The sequence below is a fragment of the Artemia sp. Qi Xiang Cuo genome, unplaced genomic scaffold, assembly GCF_049724085.1.
Source record: "Artemia sp. Qi Xiang Cuo unplaced genomic scaffold, ASM4972408v1 HiC_scaffold_3354, whole genome shotgun sequence".
Taxonomy (NCBI): Eukaryota; Metazoa; Arthropoda; class Branchiopoda; order Anostraca; family Artemiidae; genus Artemia; species Artemia sp. Qi Xiang Cuo.
The window spans coordinates 156,821-162,854 of NW_028300745.1; the positions used below are offsets into that span (position 1 = coordinate 156,821).

Sequence of the window (6,034 nt, forward strand, 5' to 3'; positions counted from 1 at the left end):
TGTTTTCTGTTCAATCAAAAATCAGAGGATCTCAGCAGTATTTTCAATCTCTTTCCTATAAAGTAAAGTCAATGATTGAGCAATTGGGTCCACCGACTTTGTTTTTGACAGTTTCATGTGCTGAGTGGTACTCTCCTGAATTTATTGACTATTTACGGACTGTCCATAAGAACTTACCTGGTGTGGCAAAAATGACCCCAGCAGAGTTGACGTGTCTAGATCCAATTGCAGTTTCCATGCACTTTGACAAAAAATGGACACCTATATTTAATGAGCTAATATGTTCAAAGACAAATCCTTTGTTTGGTAAAATTAAGGATCATTTCTGGCGTATCGAGTATCAGAAACGAGGTGCGCCTCATGTACACTGTGTGTTGTGGATTGAAGATGCTCCTATTATTGGGAAATCAACAGCATCTGAAGTAATTCAGTATATAAATAGTATTATAGCTTGTGAAATACCAAATAGATTGACTAGTCTAACCCTTCACAAACTGGTCAAGGACCATCAAGTCCACCGCTCTAATAAATACTATCAAAGAAAGTACAAAAGGAAAAGATGAAGATGTGTTACATATTGTACGTTTGGCTTTTCTCGTCCTACAAAGGAAGGAACAGAATTACATGATATCATTGACTGCTTAGCTCATGTTATAGATCGTAAAAAGCCAAGAAAAAGAATATATCATCTGCTTCGAAGAGATGACGAGCGTTATATAATTATAATAAAGAACGACCTCTTGCCTATACTAAATTTTATACGCCACTTAATTATAGTATAGGTTAGTAATTCAACAGATGGCATGGCACTGAAACATCGTAGAGAGTTGTTCAATGGCTCATTTTAAAAGAAATTAATGGGGTTAAAAACCTTTTGTAATTAAAACAAACTATTTTAAGAAAAATCCGGGTTGCAGCGGTAGCTAGCAACCTAGTAAGAGACGATCACCTCCAATGTTAAGAAATATAAAACCCCCCAACTCCTAAAAAAAGAGTCAGATCATAACAAAAAGTACACCATTAGAACCGCCTTGTCCGAATTCCCTATAAAGGAACCTTACCGCCCTTTGGCTTGAATAACACAGAAAATATATTGGCTTGAAAATCAAGGAAATAGACTTTTACCAAGTTATTCTCCACAAACGGGATATTTTTTTCTTTCCGCTTTTTTTTCTGCTCAGCTAGCTGGGCACTGGAAAATCATAGAGAGCTGTATAATAGCTCATTTTAAAGGAAATTGCAACATCTAGTCACTTTTGTATTTAAAAATAAAATACTTTTTAAAGTAGAATCAATTTTGTCAAAAAAATTGCATTTTTGATGTATTTTCATACTGCAGTCTTTTCAAAGATATTTGAATTTTGAAGCAATAAAACAGTCCATGTAATTATAATAAAGATCGAACTCTTCCCTATACTAACTTGCATACGCAACTTCACTATAGTTAATATAGTTAAGTTATAATAAAGAACGACCTCTTGCCTATACTAAATTTTATACGCCACTTAATTATAGTATAGGTTAGTAATTCCACAGATAGCTTGGCACTGGAACATCGTAGAGAGTTGTTAAATGGCTCATTGTAAAGCAAATTAATGGGGTTAAAAACTTTTTGTAGTTATAAAACAAATTATTTTTAAATATTATAATAAAGAACGACCTCATGCCTATACTAAAGTTTATACGCCACTGAATTATAGTATAGGTTAGTAATTCCACAGATAGCTTGGCACTGGAACATCGTAGAGAGTTGTTCAATGGCTCATTTTAAAGGAAATTAATGGGTTAAAAATATTATATTAGAAGACGATCATTAGAAGAACAAACCATTGCATACATTGGACTTATTTAGCTCCCTTATTCTTTGAGAGTCGTCTGTTACTACTCCAAAGAAGAAAAAGCCGTAGGCTTTTTCCTGTTTGTAATCAGGGTTTACATAATCTGGGTTGTCAATCCGGGTTGCATTATTACAGTAAAGAACGATCTCTCATTAAAGTAAAGAACGATCTCTAGCCTGTGTTAAATGAAACAAGCTATTGACAATCATATAAAAGGCAGTAATGTTTATAGGTTTTCCGGGTTGCAGCGGTAGCTAGTCCGGGTTGCAGCGGTAGCTAGCAACCTAGTAAGAGACGATCACGTCCAATGTTAAGAAATATAAAAACCCATAGTTCTTAAAAAAGAGTCAGATCAAAACAAAAAGTACACCATTAGAACCGCCTTGTCCGAAACCCCTGCATAGTAAAATTTCTGTCCCTTGGCTTGAACAGCAAGGGAAATATATTGGCTTGAAAATCAAGAAAAGTGGCAGCTACTACAACATTCTGCCTAAACGGGATATTTTTTTCTTTTTTCTTTTTTTTTCTTTTTTTGTATCCAGAGATAGCTTGGCACTGGAACATCGTAGAGGGTTGTTCAATAGCTCATTTTAAAGGAAATTAATTGGGTTAAAAATCTATAGTAACTAAAATAAATTATTTCTAAAAGAGAATAAATTTTTCCACCAAAAACTGCATTTTGATGTCTTTTCACACTGCAGTCTTTCAAACATAATCGTATACCAGCGGTAAGAATTGAACCCACGCCTCTGAAGAGACTGGTGGCTAACACCAGTGCCTTGGACCACTCGGCCAGGCTGCCTCTCATAAATAAATATATATGTGAATTTGGGTTGCAGCAGTAGCTAGCAACCTAGTAATAGACGATCAGTCCAATGCTAAGAAATATAAAAACCCAAAACTCCTAAAAATAGAGTCAGATCAAAACAAAAGTACATCATTAGAAATACCTTGTCTGAAACCCTACTAGATAAATAATGAACGTCATCATAGTTTTATATTAGAGCTATGACGTGAATAGAGTGACGTCATAATTAGTATATAAGGAAAGTCAAAACTGAAAATTCTTTCATTCTTGATTAGAATAATGGTTAGATCAAAGCAGGCTATACGCAAGTTGAAGAAAGAGTACTACACAAACAACAGAGATAGTAACTTGAAAAGAAAAAAGCAAAGGTATTCAACCGACCAGGTGTATCGAGAAGTAATAATTGAGAGAGCAAAACAAAGGTATTCAACCGATCAGGCGTATCGAGAAGTAATAATTTTACAATAAAAAACGATCATTGGAATAACAAAAATTGAATACCTTTAGAATTAGCTAGCTACTTGATTATTTGAGACTCGTCTCTTACTATTTAAAAGAAGAAAAAGCCGTAGGCTTTTTCCTGTGTGTAATCAGTTTATTATCATAGGCAGCGCGCTAGCACTGCCTGAGTAAAGAACGATGTGGGCACAATGTGTTTTTTTTCGGGTTGCAGCGATAGCTAGCAACCTAGTAAGAGACGATCACGTCCAATGTTAAGAAATATAAAACCCATAGTTCCTAACAAAGGAGTCAGATCAAGACAAAAAGTACACCATTAGAACCGCCTTGTCCGAAACCCCTGTATAGGAAACTTTCTGTCCCTTGGCTTGAACAGCAAGAGAAATATATTGGCTTGAAAATCAAGAAAATTGACTTTAACCACGTTATTCTCCCCAAACGGGATATTTTTTTCTCTTTTCTTTTTTTTCTTTTCCACAGATAGCTTGGCACTGGAACATCGTAGAGGGTTGTTCAATAGCTCATTTTAAAGGAAATTACATAAAGGACCGATATAACTTATCAAAAATGGTGTTTGTCAATTATTATCCGGGTTGCATCGGTAGCTAGCAACCTAGTAATTACAGTAAAGATCGAACTTTTGTCCATAGTAACTTAAGTATTATAAGTTATCCGAGTTGCAGCGGTAACTATCCGGGTTGCAGCGGTAGTTAACAACCTAGTAAGAGACGATCACGTCCAATGTTAAGAAATATAAAAACCCTAACTCCTAAAAAAAGAGTCAGATCAAAACAAAAAGTACACCATTAGAACCGCCTTTTCTGAAACCCCTGTATAGTAAACTTTCTGTTATTTGGTTTGAGGATGACGCTCCCTCCACAGTCAATTCAAGGGTTGTAAGTGATTGTAGTTTTTATTATGGGGACGCGATCGTCCCTCACTATATTACTACCACCAAAACCCAGGTTTCTCATTTAAAATCCTTACAACTTCCATTTCAAACAGTTTCATGCTGTTACATTTTCCTTTCAGATTTCTATGCTTAAATTGCTTTTTCAATACCCACTTTTAGATAAATAATTACCATAATTTTCCACTGTAATTGCAGCTTCAGGTGGTGGGCAGTTTATCACATCATACAGAGCTATAATATACAATTGTTTCAGCTTCATTGCATGAAAGCCATTTTTTCCCTTTTTTGCCCGTACAACACCATGATCCCTTGAAAGGTAGAAATACTTTATTCCTCCCATCATAATACCGTTCTCAGAAAACTCATCTGAATCATATTTTGATACAAACACTTTCAATTCAGCTGCTGTGGCAGAAAATTCCCTAGACTTTGCCCAAACTGACCCATCAACACCAATAATAGCGGCTTCCAAAATACCTTTTGATAGCAACTGACTTTTAATATGATCAATCCAAGAATTCATCTTAATAATTATTCAATTCAATAACATATTTTCACCCCATAAACTGACGTAACGAGTCACTTGAAGCAATACGAAAAGTATACTAATTTAAAAATTTTTAGGTATTTTTCTGGTTTGAATTAGAAAATTAAAATTATTCCTCAGACACCATAAAAATTTTTGCAGTTTGCAGTTAAATAAAATCATTTTGTTTAAAATTTTTATATATTATTTTAGTTTCAAATGGCGAATTAGATTCTGTTTATGTTAAGTAGTTAGAAACTAACAAAAAACAAAGCTAATTTTAATTTTTTCTTTTTTTGTTTGAATTAAAAAATAAAAACTATTTCTCAGACATCATGAATAATTTTGCAGTTAACAGCTAAATAAAATTATTTTATTTAAAATTTTCAGGAATTAATCTAATTTCAGTTGGCGAATCGGATTTTTCATTAAAATCCTAAAACAAGCAGGTTTTTTTAAACCCTAAAAGAATTGTATTTTTTGTTACAACCCTAAAAGAAATACTGCATTTTACATAAAAATATCTACATACGTTTTATAATGTTAAAAATAATATTTTTATTTTTGCATGCAATAGGATGTTAATAACAATAGCTACTATAGCTATATCTGATGACTCGATTAATCCGATGATTCCTGATGTTATTTTAATTACAAAAGGCACTAATATAGTAATGTCGTTTAAAATTAACCATTATACAGCTCTGTATAATTTTCCAGTGACCAGCTTCAGCGGTAGCTGCAGCGGTGGGCTTCAGCGGTAGCTGCAAACAAAATTCAAAGAAAATATGTCGGCTTCTTATTAATTAAAAATCATCCCTGGTAATTACAAAAGCTGGACCTATCCGGGACTTGAAGGTGGGACCTCTTTCACCCAAAGTTGACATTAAATTACATAAAATATCGATATAGTTCATCATAAATGGAATTATCCAGGTAGTTACTAATAAAAATTTTGTTTAGACTTTAACTTGACAATTTTGTAAACATTGTCTGTGGCATAAATTGAACCTGCGACCTTTGGAGTTGAACCCAGACCTCCCATGTTGCACGCAGGTATTCTTACCATTGTACCACCAGAAAATTACAAGATATAAATATTATACAAAATTATAAGAAGGAACGTATGTTTCCGACGCCAGATTTAATCTGTATTTCCATAAAAAACAAATTGAATTTTGCAGGACTTGCCAGCATTATTTATTGGTTATTGGGAATTATACAGACATTTTCAGGAAGGATTTTTTTTTCTGGAGGGGAGGGGGGCTAGAGGAGGGGGTTACTCTGGAGAATCTTTCCGTGTAGGATGTTTCTTTGGGGTAAATGACAGTTCTATGAAGGGGGCGCCGGATTTCCAAGCATTATTTAAAAAATGATCAGAAATTAAATAAAAAAAACAAGTTTTTTCAACTGAAAGTAAGAAGCAACATTAGAACTTAAAACTAACAGAAATTATAACGTATGTGAGGGGGTTCTCCCCCCAAGTCAAT

At 34.0% G+C, this 6,034-nt stretch overlaps 1 pseudogene; it reads right to left on the reverse strand.

Moving 5' to 3' along the window:
- Positions 1 to 4,160: 4,160 nt before the first annotated feature.
- Positions 4,161 to 4,541, reverse strand: LOC148938403 (profilin pseudogene; annotated as a pseudogene).
- Between the last annotated feature and the right edge of the window lie 1,493 nt (positions 4,542 to 6,034).